The sequence below is a fragment of the Etheostoma spectabile genome, unplaced genomic scaffold (assembly GCF_008692095.1).
Source record: "Etheostoma spectabile isolate EspeVRDwgs_2016 unplaced genomic scaffold, UIUC_Espe_1.0 scaffold00001374, whole genome shotgun sequence".
Classification (NCBI taxonomy): Eukaryota; Metazoa; Chordata; class Actinopteri; order Perciformes; family Percidae; genus Etheostoma; species Etheostoma spectabile.
In genome coordinates, this window is record NW_022602742.1 from 10983 (window position 1) to 34532 (window position 23550).

Consider the following 23550-nt stretch of genomic DNA (forward strand, 5'->3'; position numbering starts at 1 on the left):
ACTTATCGGTTGTTGTAAAGTGCTATATAAATAAAATACATTTACATTACATTTCACTATCCTCGTCTGTTCTGTCATCATCTTCTCCAGATCCTTCATTGCAATCTTGTGTTCTTGGTGTTGTGTAAGTATGTTGCAGCATATACATCATTGCCTTTGCAGGACAATTACTGGTATAGGCCAATCCTACAGCTGTACAGCTGTACTTTGCTGACTGCAAGGTTTCAACCGGCTTTGCAACCACAGCTGATAACATTTAAGGAGGCGCAACTGGACTTGAATCCTGGATGGGCACAAGCAGTCCTCTCCTTCCTTTAGGCCATCTTCTTGTCCCATCCAAATAAGGTGTTATCCACAGCCGGTGGATCAGGCTGGTCTGCTGCTTTCATAGCCGTACCTGTAGAGGGACACTTCTTCCATGAAGGCACATATTGCGCTCTGTAGGAGGTCGTGGCCTCAGTGCTGGGGAACTTTTGCACTTTTGGTAAATTTCATTACCTGGCTGCATCCAAGGTTACAGAGTTCCTCTGATTGTACAGAACAAGAAAGAAAGCCCTTGTTGCTTTGTGATCTGGAACTTTGTGCCTTCTGCCTGTCCAAAACAGTGGAGAGGCTTACCAGGTACAACTCTCATGGCCTTGAGTGCAGACACCTTCACCTTCCCAACAGGATGTGAGGTGGTATCACATCCCGAAAGAGCATGCACGGCCAGAATGAAACCACATTGGTCATCCAGATTCTCTGCAGTTGCATTTATGCTGAGAAACAGTGCCATTCCATTTTTCCATCTGTAGGTTAGTTGTGATACCAGCCTTCCAACACCCAAACCATAAGCACAAATACATCTGTGTCATGAGGCAATGGTTCTCAGCAGGGAACGATGGGGGCTTTCTTCAGGTGAGGAAATGAGTCCTTATCCCAAGTGTGAAGGTTTAAATACCTTGGGGTCTTGTTTGCAAGTGAGGGTCCATGGAGCGTGAGATTGGTCGGAGAATCGGAGCAGCTGGTGCGGTATTACATTCTGTTTATCGCACCGTTGTGACGAAAAGGTAGCTGAGCCAGAAGGAAAAGCTCTCAATCTACGGTCAGCTTTCGTTCCTACCCTCACCTATGGTCATGAAGGCTGGGTCAGGACCGAAAGAACGAGATCCAGGATACAAGCGGCCGAAATGGGTTTCCTCAGGAGGGGGACTGGGTCTCCCTTAGAGATAGGGTGAGGAGCTCGGAGTAGAGCACTGCTCCTTCACGTCGAAAGGAGCAGTTGAGGTGGTTTGGGCATCTGGTAAGGATGACTCCTGGGGGGTCCCTAGGGAGGTGGTCCAGGCATGTCCAGCTGGAAGGAGGCCTCGGGGAAGACCCAGGACTAGGTGGAGGGACGTCCAGCTGGGAGGAGGCCTCGAGGAAGACCAGGACTAGGTGGAGGGATTATTTCTTCAACCTAGCCTGTGAACGCCTCGGGATCCCCAATCGCAGCTGGTTAATGTGGCTCGGCAAAGGGAAATTGGGGTTCCCGCTGGAGATGCTGCCCCGGCAACCCAATACCGGATAACCGGATGAAGATATAACCTAAAAGTTTTCCTAAATTAATAAAAAATGTTTCAAAATGTATCAAAATTTGTTATAGAACTACCATTGTCAAGTCTGAAAGTGCCAGAATTGAATTCAGCATCCTCTAAAACCTCTTTAATCACTCCAATATTGTAGAAACTGATTGCACAGTGCAAAATCTATTGTCAATCTGGACGATTTTGCTAATAATGCTAAATATGCTAATTATGTAAATTGCTCAACATATGTAAATTAGCATCCGTCATTTTCTGTATGCTGGGGAACCCATACTTCACATTTTGCAATAAAACTTTGGTGTACTCAACATTTCGGGTTCACAATGGGGCTCTATGGGCTGGCTACTAGACTAATCTGCATCAGATCATAGTCCCAACGATTACAGTTGGTCTTGCTCATGACTAACCTTTTGAGTTATGTGTTTCCTGAGCTGCCACAGGAACCTGACTCCTGCCATCCACTGGACCCCACCACTACCGGCTTACTGACGGGCTTGCTCCTTCCCAGAAACCACCAGACCTGTTCACCCTGGAAACCTAGACTCGATGCTTCAGTACTTTAAATAAACCTGTTAATTCACACTCCTGCCTCTGCGTTCTGTTCACCATTCAAACCTAACAGTTACCACTTCAGAAGTATGTATTAAGCATATCATTTATGTATGTATGTTTTATTGTGTTTTAGAGTGTTAGATTTAGATCTTTACATTGCATGTCCTTGTATGGGTTATAGTTTTCATACTCCAAAAATGTCATTGCAGTAAATATCAGGTACATTTGATTTAATTATATTGACTAAGTTGTTTTTTTAATTTGCAATTTGTGATCATTCTTTTGTTATGCATTTACAATAACTCTACACAGATTAAACAGCACGTAGTGCATTCTCAATTACTCTTGACTTAATTACAAATTACCAATGTCTTCTTGTATGACTACAACACTGCATGTCCCTATAGTTACTTCTGAAAAAAAGAGAAATGTAGCTCTACAAAGAACTTTTATTGCACATTGAAATGGGCATTAACTTAAAAAATGACAAATCACACACACTGGCAATATTTCTAAGATTATGTTGAAAATGTAATTAATTAATGTAGTTCACCTTTTACAATCCAGTGTAAATTCCACACAAAGAAACCCTGCTGTGGGTTAAGGTAAAGGCAAACTTAACTGTCACCAGCAGTGATGGGAATAACGGCGTTAAGTATAACCATCAGGTAACTTGTGTTATTTGCACTACAAATAGTGTATATTCAGTATTTGTTATTTTTGCTATAGTGCTTAACACGCATTATTTAATTGTGCCCAGTTGTGGCCTGTAATTACTTTTTAATGTTTTACTTTTACTTTTTAAAAGTAAGTTGTCCAACACTGGTCAAAAGAAGTAGTTTAATCTCCGGTGCCACATTGTTAACCCAGTAGTAGCTGCAGGTCCTCCATCATTCCTGCGACGAGGTTGACGCCCTCGACATCTCCCAGGTCATTCCCGCAGCATTCCCCAGTTTAGACTGGAAAAAGAAAGGGAGAAGGCTCTTCCACCGCAGACCGCCCCTGCCCAACCAATAGATGTAGACATCTTCAACGCTAAGGTTGTTCCCCATGGTCTTTGCCTAGTTGTCTCCAATGATCCAGATTGTAACTGGATGGAAAACACATTGTAATAGTGAGAGAAGTATCATATTTAAGCTGTAGAGAAAAAGGATAAATGAACAGCCCTCTTAATTACACACAGTTATTTGAAAATACATTATTACCTCAGCTTAGTTGTACAAAACAAGTCTGATAAAAGTTTAACATTGTACAATAGACAGCAAAAGAACAGTAACTATTACTATTGCTTACTTCTGGGGCACTGGGTGGGTGCACATGCCATCGTGGCTCTCAGCACTCCTATTTCTGAAAGAAAGAGAAAGAATCATTCATTTCCATTTGAGCCCCTCATAGTCAAATATCTGTGCACACTAGCATGTAAATGTACTTCATTAATCATCTAGGAGAATACACATGAATCAACAACAGTCCATTGTTCTTTAGTGTAACTGTAACTTAGTTAAATTATATTATTTCTGCCAAATTTAGCTCTTAACTATAGACTGACGGGACAAAAACAGTAGCACAACCTTATCGGTGCATTATGGTTATTAAAGTTAACCAAACGTTATAACTTGGTTATACATGTGCTAATAGTTAGCGTTAGATAATGCTAAGCATTGACAATCCCCGTTTTGCATTTCGCTGACACTACGTTTAAATTAGGAAAACTTCGATTTGCAGGAAGTTAATGTTAGCATGTTTTACCAGCTAGCTAAGTGGCAAGCTAACGTTACAGACAATTTACATGGTAACTTCAGATACATTTACTTTACAATGTAACTCTTATATTTAATATAACTATGAGACGACACACTTAAAATCTAGCAAAGCTAAATCTTACCTTGAATTATGTAGGCTAGCTTTCAGCAGCAGTTGCATCCAAACAGGCAGTGAAAGTGTGTAATGTAACATGAATAGTAAAAGTGAAGCAGCGTTGCTAGCTCTCAGCTAACGTCACAGTCAGATTCCGCCCATAGACTGTATATCCCGCCCACCCGTCTGTGGCTCCTTCCTCACTCTGCCTTCTCGTCTAAAATCATCACATCCGCAACCAGGATGGCTGCGCCCATAACTGCAAATTCAACGATTCATATCAGATCTCCACAGACCGATGGGTGACGTCACACATGCTGTCCATTAGTATTAAGGTCTATGGCTGGGGTGTGGCCTTGACCAACTGCCACTTTGCTTGTTTGAAAGCCATGATGCTCTCTCTCATGGGGGGACCCAAATTCTCTGGGCGGGGCAAAGCAGAGAAAGGGGAGGTAACCTTGCCCTTTATGACCTCAGAAGGGGCAAGATTCCAGATCGGCCCATCTGAGCTTTCATTTTCGCAAAGGCAGAGCACGATACCCAGGGCTCCATTTACACCTATCACCATTTCTAAAGGCGGGCCCGGGGAACGCATATTAATGTTAAAAAACCTCATAAAGTGACATTTTCATGCCATGGGACCTTTAACATAAACAGACTTCCAATCTGTTACATAAACACAGATGAAAATATGGCTATGTGCTACTCCCTATTGCTACGATTGGACAAGCAAGACCATCTCTGCGCTCATTTAGTTGTACCAAATGGATAACTGCAATGAATTGTAGGTGATATACATTGGGGCTGACCAATATCAGGAGAATGTGTACTTGCAATTGTTTTGACTGATTTGAGATTGCTATATGATGCACAATATTGGAGGAAATGATCATTTTCTATCATTATTCTCATTTCTTGATTTTTGGGACCAAACAAAGATCTTTTCTTTGGTCCATAGGGTACGAGTTGTAGGCCGGGATGTCTCTGCAGCGCCACAATACTTATTTTAGAATGGTTTGACACATATTGTGCCTTTAACAAATATTGTACTAGTCCATAATGTGATTTCGATAAAGTTGGGATTAATTGTGCAACCCTAATATACATCTCTGGAGTCACTGATGTTGATGATTTCTCCCTCAGACCGCCAAAGTTCAATCTCACCAATTTTAAATCAGTTATTCAAACAAATGGACGACATGCAATAACGCCAGGGATTTCCTTACGGATTTGTACCAAGGGAAGTCAACAAGGGCATGTACAACTTATGAAAACTGAAACAAATCCTGTCAGCTATTTCGAATAAAGAATTGAAGTGTTCCTGCTGCCTCCTTACCTGTTTTTTGTGTTGGGTCCTTCTATTGCAACTTGAACTCCAAATGTGACAGTTTTATCAGTCAAAAACAATTGTAGCCCAAACATTATTTTTTGCAGCCTTTTTTTCCTTTGTGCATTTATGTCGTTACAATAATATTGACAAATGTAATTTGTATGTGTGAAGCATTAATTAAAGAGTCTAAAAATGAATGTCCCGTAATCCTCTATTCTCATTACATCTCACAGTCACACCACAAGGTGAGGATATGCATACCTGCCATTTTGAGATGTGAGTATCTGTGGGCTCTTTAGCTGAGAGCAAATTTGTGTCTTACACCTTGGAGTGAGATAACCTTTCTGAAGTGTTAGGTTTTCATCTCACGTCTGAGAAATGCGAACTTAACAATAATGTGCTGCTGGGGAGACTGACGTGGATCCAGTAGCCATTTTTACAATTATTAGAGTTAAATCAGCACAGGCATTAATGACAGTGTGTGTAAAAGAATCTAATATTCCATGAGTAATAGATTAGCATTCCATCGTGATGGTAATCTCAGTCTCAATTCTCCACTGGGGGGACCATAGGCAGGCTGGGGGAGCGCATATTAACCCTCATGTTCTTCGGTCAAATTTGACCCGTTTTCAGTTAATAATTTATTTTTTTTGTCACAAAAAAATGGGCCGTCGCAATAAGCGGGAAAATGTCAACATTCAAAATATCGCAAAACTTTGGATGAAACATTTAAAAAAGCAAGCACAACATTGAGAAAGTGACAAATGTCAAAAAGCAATAATGTTGTCTTCATTATTGATGGAAAGACAACACAAGGGTTAATGTTAAAAAACAGTTTTCATAAAGTGAATTTTCATGCAATGGGATGAATACTGCCACTACTAAGCGCTTTTACATAGGACAGGAACCATTCACACACATTCACACACTGTGGCCAAGGCTGCCGTACACCTGCTCATTAGATAAAGATACACACATATCTACTACACAATAGCGCAGCATGGGGGGAAACTCAGGGTTCAGTGTCTTGCCCAAAGCCACAGCTGCCCTAATCTATGCCACAGAGCCTGTTAATAACAGTATCACTGACTGGAACTCAGCCCCCTCTAATCCTGTTGATACAGTTGCACCTCTCTACCTGGAATTCAAATTACATAAAGCCATCTGTTAGCAGCTCATCCTTTACGGCTCGTGATTCATTTTTAATTACTTCTGCAGAAAAACATCTGAGATTAGCTTAACTTCTGTAAAATCAGCAGTGCAATTTCCATATCTTGAATCCAACATAATCACTTCAAAGAGCAAAAAAGGTCCAAGGCACACCTCTTGTAAAAAAAAAAAATCAAAAAGCCAAAAAGGCTATTTCATATCAAAATCATTACATTAAATAAAGGACAGGGCAGCAACCTTGAAGTATTGGCACAAAGCAGCAAACAAAGGTTTGGATTTCTAATGATTCTCCAAGCCTTTTTCTTTCAGCACCTGGTTTATATATCCTTTAGACAGGATACAGCACTGCCTTTTGTATGTCCTGCTGAACAAACCACTCTCTCAAGAGCCTTGCGGTCCGGTTCTTAATTAATGGTGCTCTTAGCAATGTCACACGTTTTTTAGGCTACAACATTTTTTGTCACATACACCAAACATCTTCTCCTCACTATCTACTAGCTGCCTGTCCCCAGAACACACTGTAAAAAACATCTTCTCACTATCTGCTAGCTGCCTGTCCCCAGAACACACTGTAAAAAACATCTCACTATCTGCTAGCTGCCTGTCCCCAGAACACACTGTAAAAAACATCTCACTATCTGCTAGCTGCCTGTCCCCAGAACACACTGTAAAAAACATCTCACTATCTGCTAGCTGCTACAACCACGAGCCGGGAAAGGGCGAAGTTTAAGTGTGCCATTGTACTCTTAGCCTGCAACAACAGCTGAATGGCAAAGGGAGAAACAATGATTTAAAGCCGGGTTGTGACTCTGTGATTGGCCCTTGCCATTTGCGTATGATTCTGATGGATTCGAACAGCTGATTCAAGTTAGGTGGAGCATTGATTAACAGTGAGTATTAGGCTGGTGGTAGATTCAGGAGCAGACACGGAGGAAAGGTTGAGAAACAGTAATAGAGTAGGGTGACCAGACGTCCCCGGTTTCCGGGGACAGTCCCCGATTTTGGCTACCTGTCCCCGGCTGGATCTGTCCCCGGAAATGTCCCCGGTTTTCACTGTGAATGAAAGACCCGAAATTGGAATGAAAGAAAGAAAAAACGGACAAAACGTAGCCGATAGACGCACACCCAACACACGCAGACTCAAGACAGCCAGAGCCAGCGGTGCTCAGAGACGTTTTAGAAGCCATGTGTTACGATGCTAAAATCACTGGTTATTTACATGGAGTCTGGTGCGTTTAGCAAACGCAATTTCTCGGACTTTTATGTTTTAAAAAGGAACTTAATCTTTAACAGAAAGGTCGACCTCCTTAGAAATCCTTTCCATAATGTTGTCAGACACTTAGAATATTAATCTGAGTCTGTTAGCAGCTAAACAAGCACTTTTATGAACGTAAATACAAGCTGGACAATTATCCTATTAACTTACATTGCAGCGATCTCGTTTAATACTGCATCACTGTCAAAGGAAAATATGTCCTCAGTAGTTTTTATTGTATCTGATTCTCAATGACCTGTTGCAGAAACAAGCCTTGTGCAAAAGCTGTCAGTAGTTTAGTAAACATTACAACATTATGAAATATTGAGACTTTCTATCTTGAAATATTAAGACTTTCTATCTTGAAATATTAGGACCTTTTATCTTGAAGTATAAGGATGGATTTTTTATCTTGAAATATTAGGACTTTTTATCTTAAAGTATTAGGATTTTTTATCTTGAAATATTAGGACTTTCTATCTTGAGGTGTAGTGGAGTGGAGTATGAAGTAGCAGCAGGGGGGGTCTAGGATCATACCTTGGGGGGGGGGCTCAGCCCCTAATAAGAACAGCTCTAGGGCTAGTGTCCCCGTTTTAAGTTTTACAAAAATAAAAACATTACTTGTTTTGGAGGTAAATACGCTTCTGAGCTGAAAATGTCCCCGGATTTTGTCTGAGAAATCTGGTCACCTTATAATAGAGGTTTATTTCATACAAAGGAAAAAGGGTGCAAAGAAATCCTGTGGGACTGAGAGTGGGCAGACAGGTGGGAGGCAGGTCCAAAAAAACAACAATTAAGCTTGTGCAGGCAGACTGGGCTTCCAGGACTGAAGCAGGGATCACTATGGGTGACGATCCGGCAGACACTGGTCGGAAAGCCGGGGTTTAAGACAGGAGCGGGGATTCCTGGATCTGCTTCAGGTGTGTAGACAGCCACAGGTGTCCTAACGAGGACGGAGAGAGAGCCAGGAGCGACACCCCCAGCTACTTTATCGCATCATGCAGCCCTACCATTGTATCTTATTTGGAAAAGTGGGCTGGTCCTCCTTATAAAAGACGAAGAAGTGTCACAGTACATCAGCTCATTAGTTACGCCCCATTAAAACATTAATTCCAGTTATTACAATGTCAGGTCTCAGGACATTTTGAAGCTGTACCACATGTCAAACTGATTCAGTACGAGGACAATAGGGAGACAGAGTGAGCAGCAGGAGCAGCACACATTGCCTGCTTGAGCATATAGTATCAGCAGTGGTTTATTTCAGACACATTTCATAATTTCAGCCGTAGAGATGGGAAGTAACAAAGTACAAATACTTTGTTACTGTACTCAAGTAGATTTTTCAGATATTTTTACTTTACTATTTATTTTTTGGCGACTTTTTACTTTTACTCCTTACATTTTAACACGAATATCGGTACTTTCTTCTCCTTACATTTTATAAAACTGGCTTGTTACTTTAGTTTGTACTAAATGTTGTCTATCAGGTGTGATTGGGAGTGCATGTTAGAGAATAGCAAGGACACGCACTGCACACCGCGAGCGGGCGCGCACGGCAATCAGAGACAAAAGTGAGAGAAAATAAAAAGAGACCAGCAGTCCGGAGGATAATTTGTTGAGATTGTGTGCGTCTTTGACAACTGTAAGTCATATAACTGATGTTGTCAGCCTGTTGTATTGGTCTGTTGTTCTGGCAAATTTAAAGTTGTTGTTTGTGTTCTTCTTAGCTAGGCTGCACCCGGCTGTTGATGCGATATAATGGCGATTGTTAAACGTCCTTGCTCATTAAGATTATGTAACTAATAGTGGGTTTATTGTTATTATTTACTAGCATATATGATTCCTGTGCATTGTGTATGGGAGCCTTTACAATGTTATTTATTTCCTTTATTACCACATACACACACACGGCCATAGCAGAGCTACCCACGCCCATGTTTATACTGATACTTTTTTGTAATAAAGCATCAACAGATGCGTCCGTGTTTTAACCGACAGACCTGGGCCAAAGTTGGAAACCAGAATCAGCTTTAAATCCAGTCCTAATCTAGTCCTCACTAAGTTTAAAATAATTTCCAAAATAAGTTACCAATACCAAATTTAATCTAATTGGATGGGAACATACACAGACTTCTCCCAAAGTCCCACTTGAATTCATATCTTGCTTCTCGGTCAGAATCTTATTAACCTGGAGTCCCAATAAGCTATATGTTTTAGGCCTATTGGCAGACAGCCATTTAAAGTAGGCAATGTCATATAAAGAGTCTTTTCTCCATGTCCACTGTAGTTTCTCAGTGTCCTCTCTAGTAACATCTGTCTGGTCCAGGTAGCTTTGTCATTTGCAAGGCTACTTTTACTTTTATACTTTAAATAAATTTCCAAGTCTGTACTTTGTTACTTTTACTTGAGTAAAGAAGTTAAATCAGTACTTCTACTTTTACCAGAGTATTTTTTAACACAATTATCTGTACTTCTACTTAAGTACGGGCAGTGAGTACTTTTGCCATCTCTGTTCAGCAGTAGTAGTGAGAAGAGTCAGGTTATAAATGCCAGCTATATGAATATGATTGGATGGCATCTAGGCAATTTGCAAGTTGTTCTTCATGTGGCCCAACAAGCCAGGGTCAATTTATTTCAAAAGCTTTGTTTTGGTAGGCCTGAATACGTAACATTACTGGGATTAACGAGTAAACAAATGATGCCACCGACACCTCACATTCACAATAACGTGTTACGTTAGTAACAAAATAAAAGTCAATAAATCTACTTTGGCTAACATTAGCTCTATGTTAGCTAGCTTGCTGGAAAAATAAACGTTAGCTAACGTCGTATATTGCTAAATTCGATAATAGTGCATGCGAGTGGGAAAAAAAATACGAGTACAGACTTTTTTCTACAAGCTCTCAAATCACATTCTACAAGTGCTCACATTACATCTACAAGTTCAATTTTAGTTGTTCTCAAAGTTCTCAAATCACATTCTACAATTTTGCCTGTTTTTTAGTTATAAGTCTTTGTCTTATTTTTATTGTTTTTTAATTTTGGCCGTAGCATTTATAGTTTCTTTTTTATCATTTCATGTGGAGGAAGATAAGGAAGCAAGTAGATGTTTTTATAAGAGTTATACAAGTAGCTGATAGAATAAGAGGCCAATTCCTCCCTTGGTTTATTGTGTGCCTTTTGTCGTAACTTGTTTTATTAATTTATCTTATTTTGTTTGCTGTGTTTTTATGAGGTTTTAGGCCATTTCCTTCCAGTTGCCCCTCTTTTTATTGTGGCTGTAACTCCGTTTGTGTTAGTATCTCCTCCATTTCATTTATGATTAATTTAAATTCCTGGCATTAGTATTTCAAATTTTTTGTTTTATTTTGATTTAATTTTAAGTTATATTTTTTACTGATTGTTTTAATACACTATTTATACATTTGAATCCACGTCTCTTGAGTTTTAATTGTGGACATGCCTGTGTTCCAGGGCACCCGTAGGTGAAAAACAAAAGAGTAATTCAAAGTAAGGGGTTGGCTTTGAATCCCAAGCTCTGAGTAATCTTTGAATGAAAGTCCCAATGTGGCGTTGTCAATATTTCACATGTAATCCAATTTGACCGACACCCCTCGACGTGTCCGGTTGCAATTTGAAACCCAGTTCTTTGCCATAAATATTAAAGCAATAATCACAGGAAGTGCGATACATTTTTATGTTCAAAACAATCCCTTCAAAGTAAAACTGAAACTAACAAGAGAAGCTTTGCAGGTGCTTGTAGTTGTATTATTTTTAACTTTCTTCAAGGATAGAAAAAGATTGTTCCTGCAATGGCACTGAGCATGTCACATTTTCTTGCCTGCCTTTGCTTTTCTAGGTTGATAAGTTCCAAAAATATTTAGGCTCTACTCACTATTATGTGAGTGCTCTAAAAAACGGAAACATTCAGTCAATCTACATTGCTTGGCAACATGTCAATATGGTAGGCCAATGGACAAAAATTTAGTTAATTTGTTAACTTAGGTTCGGGAGCACTTGACTCTTGTTTCAGAAACATCTGAACAGAATTCTTTGCATTTCAGCCATATCACCCAAGCATTATTCCAGCCACTCTTTTCGCATCGCAGCATCCACAGTCGCCAGATCAGGCATCTCCCACCAAACCATTCAGTTCCCAGGCCGCAGGTACCAATCTTACATTCACAAACAATCTCAACGATCTCCGTCAAGCCCACGCACAACTCAGTTCTACGCAATCCGACACTTTTGGGGATCTGTAAATTATTTAGGCGAAAACTGCTTCTGAGACGGAACCCCACTCTGAGTCTCCTCCACCCGGTCATCACACATCCTTCCAGACCAGCCATCGGACGACATCCACATCAATTTATCCATCTGCACATTCATAATGTTCATCTGCACATTCATAATGTTCATTAAATCTTTAACTAACACATGGTTGTGGCGTGGTCCATGCTAGTGAAATTAAGTTAATTTGTTAACTTAGGTTCGGGAGCAGGGCCAGGCCTAAACCACACCTCTAATCACCAGACAGACCGACATCTACCCTGCTGCGCAGCCAGGCTCGTGTCTCTGATTGCTTGACCCACCCTTCCTTTCCCACTCTTTCATCCATCTTCCCCCTCATCCCTTCCTGTTGTCTCATCTAGGTACTGTCTGGGGGTCTGTAAACTATTTGGGCGAAAATGAACCACTGAAACATTACACAGATGGGTTGCCTCCAAAGAACTGGAAACAGAGATGAAGGCGGAACCTCCACTACATGCTGTTGATTTTTACAGCAGCGCAGAATAGTTTTAGACTCTAGAGTATGTGAAAAACCATGGCAGTAAGAAACAGACTTGCTTGCAGTTTGGGAGTTCCAGGTGAACTCATGAAAGCTGCTCCAGCTAACAGCAGGAAGATCACATAGTTTTCAGCCAACCCTCAACCCTGATGATTTTTATACTGTCCCTACTCACTTTTTAACTGAAGATATTTGATTAGATTAGATTAGATGATACTTTATTCATCCCACAGCGGGGAAATTCCTTTGTTACAGTAGCATACAAAAAGAGCAAAACAAACAAACAAACAAACAAGTGAACACACAAGAAAAACAGGCAAACAGTAGACAATGAGCAGAAGGTAAACTGAAGTGGCGTCAAACAAAGGTATTGTAAAGTAAAGTGCGGTTGCCATAGTACAAAAAAAAATATTGCAGTGTAAGTAAGTGACCTTAAAATTAAATTAAATTGAATAGGTAATTAAAGTAATAATGCAAAAGTAGGTAACCATAATATAAGTTACATTCACCTGTGACCATAAATAATATTGAAAAAGTAAGTACTTGTAATGGAAAATTTTAATGCAGATAAAGATAGACAGATAGTGTATGGATTCATCATAAATACATTTGTTTTTGGTACATAGAGAGACAGTGGACAGACGTGAAAGGGGGAGAGAGAATGGAGATTATATTATGATTTACACATTATCCATTGTGGGTAGAAGGGTACTTTACAACAACAATTTGATTACGTTTACAATTTTTTATGATTGTTTACACACTAAAATAAAAATGTCCACACAATTTGCAAAATCCTGCTCCAATGAGCAAAACCCCTCCACAGATTACACACAATGTCTGCTTCACCCTTTTTGCAAAACATTAAACACAGTGATTTATAAAACTCTACACACAGTTTCACACCTTAGACACAGATAAGGATTGTGAGGTTACTTCTTTGTCATTACAAAGCCGCGGATTGCCAATGACCACACTATTTCACGCTATTGCAGACACTATTGCAGCCAATTTCACACTGCTGTGATAAATAAAAAACACATTTGTAAAAAAACTAATTTTAGGAAATTAGCAGCACCAAGTGGACCAGATGTGGTACATTGTCGTTGGGGCTGCTCTGGTCCAGAATTGGTTCCACGAGCACCCTGATTGCTGTGACACTCTCGTGCAATCTGTCAAGAAATGTATTAGAGTCCCAGATTTGCATGTTGGTAAAGGACCACACTAATTGTTTCAATCAATTCAATTAATTGAAAGGGAATTTGAAGTCTTATACCTTCCTCCATACTCCCCCTTCCTGAATCCAATAGAAGAGTTTTTTTCAGCATGGCGGTGGAAGGTATACAACCTGCAGCCCTATGACCATTGGCCCTCATTCAGGCCATGGAGCGGGCCTGTGATCATATCGGCGCAGCTTCTGTGCAGGGGTGGATTTGTCAAACGAGACAATTCTTCCAACGGTGCTAAAATCTTATAGCCTGATCCAGCCAGACAGAAAGATGACGAATAGTTACAGTATTCTTGTTGCTTTTACAGCACTTTTTCTTCAGAGTCAAAGTGTATCTACAGTACCTCATGCAGTCATTTTTATTTGTCTACAGATGTTATTTGTTTCATTGATTTCATTGTTGGTTGATTACTGTAACTGATTATGGTAAGAAATACTGTATTGAAATAAATACTTCATGTTCAGCATTAGTGATGTGCAGTGCTTGGTAAGTTTATGGTAGACCTGTTTGTGTACATTCTCCCCATATCCAATCCAATCCACTTTATTTGTATAGCACATTTTACAAACACAAAGTTACCAAAGTGCTGCACAGAAAACTCAAACATACAAAACAATTAATGTAAAATATGGTAAAAACTAAATAAGAGCATCTGGTTTAAAAAGTTAAAAAAAAAATAGATAAAAATACTAAATACTAAAATACAATAAAACAGTAAGAGCCATCAGAGGACCACACAACTCACATGGAGTTAAAAGCCAAAGAATAAAAATGTGTCTTAAGACGAGACTTAAAACACTCAACTGTTGGGGCTGTTCGGACATGGGGGGGCAGAGCGTTCCAGAGTCTAGGTCCAGCCACAGAAAAGGCCCTGTCCCCCCGAGTTTTAAGTCTCGTCTTTGGGACCACAAGCTGGAGCTGGCTCTCTGACCTCAGTGATCGCGCCGGCCTATAAATCTGGATGAGGTCTGAGATATATGTTGGGGCCAGTCCATTCACAGCTTTAAAAACAAACAATAAAATTTTAAAATCAATCCTAAAACGTACAGGAAGCCAGTGCAATGAGGCGAGAATTGGACTTATATGAGCGCGCTTTTTGGTTCCAGTTAAAAGACGCGCTGCAGAATTTTGGACTAACTGTAAGCGTGAAAGTGCTTTGTGACTTATACCGATATAAAGTGCATTACAGTAGTCTAAACGAGAAGAAATAAAAGCATGTATAGCTTGTTCAAAACTGTTAAAAGACAAAAACGGTTTAACTTTGGCTAAAAGACGAAGATGATAAAAACTAGATTTCACAACTGCATTTATTTGTTTGTCAAGTTTAAAATCACTGTCTATTTTTACCCCAAGGTTAGTTACAACAGGATGCACAAAATCACTGAGGGGGCCCAAGTTTATCATAGAATTAGTGGGACCAAACTGCATGATCTCAGTTTTACTCTCATTTAGTTTTAAAAGATTTTGGGCTAACCACGCTTTGACGTCATTTAAACAGTTTAGTAGGGGTGTCAGGGAGCTGCCTTCCTGCTTTTTGATTGGTATATAAATTTGACAATCATCAGCATAAAGATGATAGGAGATGCCATGCTTTTTAAAAACTATTCCAAGTGGAAGGAGGTACAGTGCAAAAAGAATAGGACCAAGAATAGATCCCTGGGGGACTCCACAGTTAAGAGGCACAGTTGACATATCTTAAACTAATCATGAAGAATGTTGTGGATTCGTCACTATTTTTCATCTAAATTATCCCTTACATAAAAATGTCTGGCCAACAATGTAGCACATGCTATTTCCTAAAATTAGTTTTTTTATTCATCACCACAGTGTGTAACTGGCTGCCATAGTGTCTGATCATTGAGGACTGGGTTGGTTAAATGAAAACACTTTCACAAATGTGTGAATATGTTTTGACAGAAGTGTGTCATTTTGCAAACAATGTGGGAATTATGCAAATTGAGGGTGGTGTTTGGATAACTGTGATTACATTTTGAAAAAAAACAACCCGGTTTTCAAAATTGTGTGGAAACAACTGAAAAAAACTTTAATATAGGCTTTGCCGTCTAAGAGCTGTTGCTATTGAGGTTTATCCCTCATGCATGCACAGTCGTCAACGGGCCTCTTACATTTTCAGTTACTGTATATCATAGCTGAGAGACCTGTGATCCATCCCATTTTTTCCTGTCGGCCTGTGTACCGGCTGACAGGCTGGCTACATCCTGCCGTCAGATCTTCACCCGAGTTGCGAGGCATGCCTGGGCCTGGGCCTGGGTGCACTTTCGAAAAAAAAAAAAAATAATAATAATAAAAAAAGGCGTCTGCAAAAGTTTGGGCACCCTGCAGAGTTTCTAGCATGCACTGCTATTTTGGAAAGCTGAGACCTGATAGTGTCATTGATTGTTGTCAATTATTGTCTGAAAAGACCAGGTGATGTCAATCTTAAGGTTTTAAATGCCCAGACTCATCTGACCCCCCCCCCAACAATCAGCACCATGGCTTCTTCTAAGCAGTTTAGAAAACTGAAACTGAAATAGTTGACGCTCACAAAGCAGGAGAAAGGTATAAGAAGATAGCAAAGCGTTTTCAGATGCCAATATCCTATGTTCGGAATGTAATTAAGAAATGGCAGTCATCAGGAACAATGGAAGTTAAAGCAAGATCTGGAAGACCAAGAAAAATATTAGACAGAACAGCTCGCAGGATTGTGAGAAAAGCAAGTCCAAACCCACGTTTGACTGCACGATCCATCCAGAAAGACCTGGAGACACTGGAGTTGGTACACCATTCCAGTATAAAGAGATACAGACATCCAAAACTAAATAAGAGTGAAGAAATGTGGCAAATCTTGTTAGTTTTCATTTATACAAAGCATCACAAATAACCAAATACCAAAGATTAAGACTGTCTGAGTTATGCAGTGATGTAGTTATCATAACATTATATGGACTGTGCTTTCTGTTAGGAAAGCATAAATTCATGTCTGTGTAATGGTGTAGACTGAATGGTCACAATAGGTCAATGCTATTTGTCTGATTGTACTCAGATGTCAAAAATGGTCTAAGATTATCTACTGAGAGGATTAAAATTTCTGAATTGTTCAGTGGAAATTGTGTTGGAACATTTGTATTCACACAGAGCTGGGTTAAAATCACCACGCTCACTACTAACCAGCACTTCACATGAAGAGGACATGTATTTAATTTTGATGATTTTTAGATGCACTTAAGTTTATTTCTGTTATTTCCAGCCATCGATGTGTCTCCAACAGCCTCAGTGCTGCTCCAAAAGGCAAAGATAAAAGACGGCTTGCTGAAAAGACAAATCATGCAGTTGAAAAATGCTGCGTATTATATTTTGCTGTAGTGAGTTATTGCACACTAAGAAGATTACATTTTTTGAAGTGTTAAACTTTGAAAGCATTTGGCAGACTGAATTAAAACACATTACATTACATGCAATAGCATTTTCACTTTCCTCCTTTCTTTCACTTTCAAATTTAAAGTTTTAATGCAAATTTCAGAGAATAGGCTAGAATTGGCATTTTGTACTTAACCCTAGTTAAGCTGTGACCGAACTTTCTTTGTGCGTATTTGATGTTAATATTAACACTATTATTTTAATTATACTATTTCCTATTGTTTTAGCCAAGAACACTGCTGTAGGGAAGGAGTTCAACCAAACTACATTTGCATCTGCATCCTCCTCATCCAACATCTCCTTGTCATCTTCAGAGGGCAAGAAGAAGAAGAAACAGCACAAAAACAAGCATCACAAAAAGCACATAAAAAAAGAGATTCATCCAAAAGAACAAAAAGAAAAGAAGACAAAGGATGAAGGTGGCAAAAGGAAGGACATCACTTGGCAAAAGAGGTGAATAAAGGGGCCGAAGTACAATTACATGTTTTTAAATTGTGGTTAAAATTAGAAATCTGAAACACTTCTACTTAGTGATAGAGAATTCATTTTTATAAAGTCTTTTATTGCTTATTTCTTTGTAGCTGTTTCTTAATTAGTATAACTTTCCTAATTAGTATAACTTTCATGCTTATTATTATATGCACATTTAACAATACTATGTTTCTTTCAAGCCGTGTCTGTGTTTCTTCAGTCGCTGCTGCCTAAACAAAAGGCAATAAATGTCCCACTGTTGCATATCACAGAAGATAACAAGAGCCTTAGATCCGAGGTCAGTTAGAGTACATGCCAGCCCAGGGTTTCTGGCGTAGGCATTAGACCCCTCCTTACATCAACACCTGTGAATCTTCTGTGTGTGTGTGTTTGAATAAAGGGACAGAGCTGCAGAGAAATTGTTGAAGTTCCCACTAGAGCTGCGCTGCGGAAAGGCTGCTCTGGTGGTGGCTTCCCTTTTGCAACTGTCAATTAACTGCTCATTTGCCGCCTGAGTCTCGTTTTCTTGCTTGACCGTCATTATTTAGTAAGGTAAAGTGTTATGAACCTGACATTTTCTGGTGCCGAAACCCGGGACTCAACAGCTGAGAAAGTCCAGGACCGCTCCAGATCAAGGCCGAAAAATCTGTATACAGCCGTCCACCCTTGCGGGACGGGGCCATAGGTTGATCCGGTGCTGCCCTGGCACCTCTCGGTGACGAGTCCCACGGTCAAGCAGCGAACAGACAGGGGTAAGTGATGCAGTTTTTATGCTTCTGAGTGGACACACGTTCTACTGCAGGAAAGGTGCACAGGGGGGCCTGGGGTCCCGTTATTGCTCGCTAGGTGAAAGTATCATTGATGTTTATTCTTACTGTCTGGGACTATATTGAGTAATATATTCTGTTGCCTGGGGCCAGATATAAAGCTTGAAGTAAGTGTAAAGTTGGTGTTTATTTTCGGTCTGGGACACAGCTGAGGTGATAACAGGGAAATATCAGTTGATATTTCCAAAGCGACATTTTTCCCCGAGCGGGGAAACCGGTTAAATGTCTTGAAGCCATTCTGATTAATTTCAGAAGTTCGGCAGGGGTGATCACATGCTTTATTGATAGCGCTATCTTTTGTCTTGTTGAAGTTACTGTCTTGTGTACGCTATGTGTGTTGATTCATAGCGGGTTATTGTTTTGTGTTTTTTGTTATTACGCTATGTGCGTTGATTCATAGCGGGTTACTGTTTTGTGTTTTTTGTTATTATGCTATGTGCGTTGATTCATAGCGGGTTACTGTTTTGTGTTTTTGCTGTTACGCTATGTGCTTTGATTCATAGCGGGTTACTGTTTTGTGTTTTTGCTGTTACGCTATGTGTGTTGATTCATAGCGGGTTGTTGTGTTGTTTGTGACCATTTGCTATTTGTTTGTGTTAAGTTTGGGTCCAAATTGGGAATATGCTCTCTCCCATTTGGGGTTGTTTTCACACACAGATCAAAAGGTAATTATCATGTTAGTGAGAAAGTCTGGCAGAGTACAGTGAATCAGCATTCCAGTGTCTTATCTCGGTCTGAGACACCAGGTAGTGGGAGACAGGAAGTTTCTTCTTTCTTTTGGAGCAAACGGTGTCTATATGTTAATTGTCTTTTGATCTAAACCATTTGGCAGAGACCGTGGGAGAGAAGGGGGTAAGAGAACAGAAGGTCTTAAATTAAAAAAGGCTCAGGAACCACGGAGGGCTTGCTGATCCCACTCTGAAATCCAAACAAAAAGGGAGCAATTTCAAACAAAGTTGAAGTTTCATTTCAGTTGAAGTTTCACATAATTTGAATTGGATATTGAGACACTGTGAGACAGATGCTGACCGTGGTTCCACTGAGGGTATTCGGTGAAAGTCTATCCTTTGTTTTGGGAAATTTTGGTATGACAGATAAAAAGAGCTAATTAACATCATTTCATCCAGTACGGACTAGAACGGGGTGACGAATAGATTTCAAAATCATACAGATAAACAGTCATCAGGGCTGCTTATCAGGATTTTCATCAAAAATAAATCTATCACAGATAAACAGTCATTGTAGCTTAAATGAAGTTACAGCTATTTGCAGGTTTTCACGCAAAGTTTACCGAGAACTAAACTGGGCCGTATAGTGACGATTATACGTAAAATAAGTACTTCGGCTGCTTGTTGACTATTTTTGGAAATGGATAACAAGAGCACACAAAATCACACGTTCTTCAGCGCCGGTATTGGATGGAATGATGACAAACCATGGTCCGCAGGCTTTAAAATGCTTGGTTTATTAGGTGAAACAAAACACAGGTTTCCTGATAATGGTTTTTTAAGTTACAGATAAACTTAGAGTGCTAAAACAGGATGTAGAAGAAAAAGAAAAATTATAGAGAGGGGGACAAACGATTAGCACCCAAAATCTGATTCAAATAGAAGAAAAGCAAAATAATGTTTTAGTCAGTGGATGGAAGAAGCCACTCATAGGGAAAGAAAACAGATTAAAAAAAACTAGTAACTAAGGAGGGAACAGATTATGCTGTTGAAACACAGAAAGGAGATATGAACCCCGTCACTAATGCATTTTCCCTCTATCCGAGTCTTAAAGATGGCGATCAGCTGCTCGACCCACCACCACCCACCCTCCTCCAACAACCAGGCTGAGGGGAGAAACACTGTCCGTGTCTCCCCCAGAGGCTAGAAACAGGAGCAGACCAGATCCCACACAGCACCCACCTCGCTACAAGCTCTCTCCCTACAAGCAGCCACGGCCTCTCCCCCACCTACATCTGACAATAACAGCAGCATCAGGTACTGCAAAGAATTTTTACAAGTCAGCTGAACAAGCTGAAAAGAAGAAAAATCACTTGGACAGTGTCAACGTTGGCTGGAGAGAGGGGGGGGCACAAGCAAAGGCAAAGCGAGAGGAAGAGGCCAGCAGTGGACCAAGACACATGCTTCAACTGTGGAGGAAGAGGTCACTGGGCGGACAAATGCCCATCCCCAAAAACATGAAGGGGAACGACAACAGAGGGGTCCACCAGCAGGGGATCGCACCTACAGCCAGCAAAGGGCGGATGAAAGGGAGGAGGGGAACGGGAGTGGTGGAGAGTCTGAGCCAGTCTGCACCGGAGAAGGGAAGTGAAAATGCAATTAACACACACTAACTAATCTGCTTGCAATGAAGTAACTGCTTTTACACGCTACAGCCCATAAACATCTCACTCTTCCTCACACGATAGGGAAAAGTCTAGACGCAATATTGTCACCTAGGAAAAGAAAAAAAAAAAAAAACATGTAGAAGGTTTTCCTACTTATGCAATGTGTTTATCTGAGGTGTATGAATTGGCTACTACGATCTTAAAGGTGTAGGGAGGGAGGTAGAGTTTTTGGTTTATTTAGGTGCAATAATTATGTCCAAAACATCTTTTTTGCAAATCAAAAGCTTTCTAGTAGAGTAGTTCTTGAAAGGAGTGCAAGTGGAGCAATTGTCCCAGAATTTTTTTTTTTTTTTTATTATCTCCCATGGATGTGTGGACATAGGGTTAGATGATTCGGAGCAGGAGAGAAGGGCAAAATGGTTTTTGCTCTCTCCTGTGTTCTGTGATTTAGTTAGGTAGAGGTCTAATGTTTGGGGCGTAGGAGTTATCTCGAGCTCCTACAGGTCTCAAGGTTATGAGATTAGAAGAGGTCACAGCCAGTCTGACTCTGTTTTCACGTACACACACACACATTTTAGCTGATTTTTCAGTGGTATATCTGTCTCTGGGTCAGGCTGCCAGCCGCTGCATGAGGCCAGAGATGTGATTTAACCCTTGCTGACTTCAGGTCAGAACTAAACTACATTCCACTTATTTTGTCTCATCAGAAAGAGAGGACATGTTTGTTGAAGAATTTTCAGGGAAACAACGGATGAGCTTGAGTGTGCTTACACATACTGGCAAACCTTGACTGATAAGCAGAGAATGTTTCTCAGAGTCCAGCACTCATAAGCTCATATCTCTCTTCTGTCTAACCTTCCACAGATCAGTGGAGAAACTTGGGACACTTTGTCCTAGACTGTGACCAGCTGACTGACTGGACTGAAACCGTGGATGGGGACGTTTACACCTCCCTTTCCACGGGAGTTTATTGGAAACTCTTGTCACACGATGTGACCGCCGCGCGCAGTGTGTTCCAGCGGAAAGAAGCGACACGCACACACACATTAATTTTTTTTATAATGCTGTGAATGTTTCCCCCACAGAGATCTCACCATTGCTGTCCCACGAGCCGACACACCTGTGGGGAGCGCATAAATGTGGAAAATCTCGTAAAAATTGTCAGCCTGATGTCATCACGCCGCTCTCAGACTTCAGGCCCAAAAAAATTATCAGTAGCCACTGAAACAAGATGGAATCCGACCGGTCTTTAACTCTCTATTGAAAGCAGGAGTTAGTTCCATGTCGCACGCCTATTTTCCCTGTCAAGAAAATTCGTGAGTAGGGGGAACCGGTCAAATGGCGTTTTGTTCAGGACCTCAAAGCAGTAAATGCAGCGGTCCACGCACGTGCACCCACCGTACCAAACCGTACGTTGTTCTTCAAGGAATTCCAGGGGTGGGCACAATATTTTTCTGTTGTTTGTTTGTCTAACGTTTGTTTGTTTAGCGTTCCAGTGGACAAAGACAGCACATTCTGGGTTGCATACCTGTTGGATGGTAAGGCATACACATTCACACGTTTAGGACAAGGATTTGTGACAGCCCAACCGTCCACAACGAAGCTCTGAGAGAGAGCCTTGAGAGTCTAACTATTGCACTATTGCATTTTTGGTGTCACCTGGCAGCAGGGGGCACAAAGCTAGTTTAACTAACTGCAATTTGTGAAAAAGAAGTGCATTTTTTTGGGTTGTGACATTTCAGCGTCAGGGAAAACATTGTCCTCATCTCAGATTGAGGAGATACTTTCCCTCCCAAAACCTGCACAAATTATGTCATTTCTAGGAATGTGTTCCTATTGTCGTGTTTTAATCCCACATTATGCTCGATTAGTTCGGCCTTTAGCTAACATAATACATGGTAGAGATCTGTCTGCACACACCCAGTGCATCTGACTGATTTTTCACTTCCAGCTTCAGTAGCTGCAGAGTTCAGTGGACAGTGCAGGGTGCACCTTTAATAAGGGTGTCTGGCAGGGGCCAGATTCAAAACCTTGCCTTCCACGCCATTTTTCCCACATTTTGCAGAGTTGCAGAGAGCAGCTGTAAGTTCAGAACACTTAGCGGCTCAGGAAGAACCACAGAGTCCAATCCCTATCAGAGAGCTGACAAGCCCTGCTTAACAGAATACTTGTATCATATGTGGCTGTGATGAGCCATGAGGAGCCATGTCTCATGAGGGGGGAATGATGTCGCAGGTGGTGTTTCACACCTTCAAAGGTTTCAATTCTTACTTACAACACATTTTTTTAGGGTTGCATTATCTGTTGCAGACATAATCCACAGGGAAATGTGTGATCTAAATGGGTAATATTAATAAAGGGCGAGTGCTATTATTGTTAACGACAACATGGTCTTCACAACATTTGAACATATGATGAAATTTGTTGATCTCACACCGTCAGAGGGGAAAAAGCGTTGTTTGGTGAGGTGTTTCCACTTCAAAACAAACTTCTTCAGTGTTAGCATAAGCTCTAATGACAGAAAGCAATCCCAGATGGGGAATATCAAGTCGGTTGTCAAGCGATGACAGCATGTTAAGAACAAAACTACGTACGTGCGAATGAGGGTAAGGACGCACAGTAACCTCCGTGTGAGATCCTTTTTGGCAGACCACCCAGTGTGGGGGTTAGAAGCTTCTAGAGCCTCCTTCCCTCCACGGCTCTGTGTGAGCATGATATGTTAGAGTAGGGTGTACAACTGTCTTTCTGACATA

At 40.7% G+C, this 23550-nt stretch overlaps 1 long non-coding RNA gene across 1 annotated transcript; it reads left to right on the forward strand.

The window, feature by feature from the left end:
• Positions 1 to 4907: 4907 nt before the first annotated feature.
• Positions 4908 to 22781, forward strand: LOC116674978 (uncharacterized). Its single transcript, XR_004328265.1, has 3 exons — positions 4908 to 5026; positions 8734 to 8743; positions 22771 to 22781. It is a non-coding gene; the product is annotated as an uncharacterized LOC116674978 (long non-coding RNA).
• Positions 22782 to 23550: the final 769 nt, after the last annotated feature.